We start from the raw sequence: 2,209 nt of genomic DNA on the forward strand, positions 1-2,209 counted from the left end.
CATTCACTGGAGGGAAATTGTATAGTGTAGGACTGAGTGTAGGGAAGCTTGTAAAGTAATTGCAATAAAGAAGCAACCTATGCCAACAATGGTAGCAAGGATGGTGAAGCAAATGACACAAACTAAAATGCATCAACAACTAGATTTTAGAGGTGACAACATAACTATGGCGAGGAAATGAAAGAGTAATGAGCAAGTGAGATCAAAGGAAGTGAATATTACTTGGACACCAGAGTATGTAACTCAAATTCAACCTTTAAAAAGGGATACAAGATAACAAAATTTTGAGAACCTGACACCATCAACCCAACCAAGGCCAACATCACCAATTTTTTAAAGTAGTGGTAGAGACTAACCTATACCACACAATATGGACTATCAAATAGACAATGACTCACAACCATATGCAATGTTAAGGCTAGTTCATAGCTCGACAAGAAAAAAGCAAGAAACCAATCTGAAACACAACACAGGGCACCCACACCATCATAATAAGGAGATGCCAGCAATTAACTTAGAATGGGGCATTAATTCACGTGGTTCTACAATAATAGTGTAGACCACACGTGGAATATATGTTTTTCTATTAAACATGCTCGTGGTGCACATTTGTTGGCTGCAAAAGAAATCAGCATGTTAGAGAGTGGTAGTTTTTTTTTACATAAGCCAACACAACAAGTAGGGCCCATGAAGGCACATATAGATATTAGTAAGGTATCTCACAAGCTGTAGGGAAACAAATAGACTCTCCATTGGTTCTAGATGTAATTATTAAGAGCCACATTGTAATGAGAGCCCTTACATATGAGATTTTTATAATAGAGATATCCAACTTAAGTGTCTTACAAGAGTGTTACAATGTGCACACCATTGTTGAGATTTTATGGATAGTGATGTAGAAGAAAATGCATATTTGGCATGCAAGCACTTGTACTACATATATCTTTGAGTGCTTGGAATGGATGCAAATATAAATAAGTTCATACACCAAACCATACTCACAAAAGAAAACTTGCACCTCATATTTGGAAGCGAAAAACCCTTTTCACCATCACCAATTGTGTAATCAAGTCGAACAAAATGAGTTACGCTAGTAGTTTGCACAAATGTATTTTCTTTTCTTAAGAAACAAATTTGTCACCACTCACCTAGCTTTCATTGACCCAAATTCTATCAATCTCTTTGTACCTCAATCTCCAATATTATAATATAGTTGGATGGTTAACAAAAACAATATCAAACACATCAACTAAAGTATTAGCAAGCTTCTTGGTTTCTTTAAATCTTCTTTCTTAGTTACTTTGGTTGTTTCAATAGGAGCACACAAGCATATACATGAAAATGCAAGCAAGACAAGTTTTGCCCTAAAAAGGTAGGGATGGGAAGGGAGAAGAGTCTTTGGGAGGATATATATATATATATATAGAGAGAGAGAGAGAGAGAGAGAGAGATTGTGTTTGTTGTTATGCTCATCAAAAGTTAACAATGATCCAACTCATACAACTGAAGAGTTTGCTATTTCTATGATAGCTTGCACAATAGTTTTTGAATTACCATCCTTGCAGCTACCACGCAATTCGCAAGTAAGAAACCAATCATTACCAAAGAGTTTCTCTAAGCCTGGCACACATGCAAAGAAGGGCAAACAAAAGAATGGTAGCCCCAAAAATTGGTGAATAGGAGAGAGGAGGTCCCATAGAGAGAGAGAGAGAGAGAGAGAGAGAGAGAGAGAGAGGATGACAATTGGAGAATGAGGAAATTGAGGGGAGAGGATTATGAACAAGAAATGGTGGTAGTATTAAGAGGAGAAGATGGTGGTGGTGGTTGCAACTTGGGTATATAGAACAAAAATAGGGAAACTACCAAAAAAGCCTCTTTACCCCTCCCCCTAAAATCACAATAGCTCACCTAAATATATTTCTAAGAAAGGATCCAATACTTTGGACACACTAAGGCATTCTCTCCATTTTGACTACGTTTTGAACAAGTAATAAAATCACAATGTCATGAATTAACAAGGGTTTGCTTTTCTTTTAAGATAATCCAATAGGTTTCAAATTTTGGCCAAGATAAATTCGATTTATGGGAGATGACGTATAGTGCTCAAACTTCAAGGGCAACCCATGTTCTTAGTTTGAAGGGATGTAATAAAGCACAATTTGCTGGTAAAAGACCTTGGAAATTATGTTGCTAACACATTGAAGTGGAT

Source organism: Lygodium microphyllum, chromosome 9 (assembly GCF_053477565.2).
Source record: "Lygodium microphyllum isolate KBCC chromosome 9, Lygodium_microphyllum_v1.1.10, whole genome shotgun sequence".
NCBI classification, from domain to species: domain Eukaryota; kingdom Viridiplantae; phylum Streptophyta; class Polypodiopsida; order Schizaeales; family Lygodiaceae; genus Lygodium; species Lygodium microphyllum.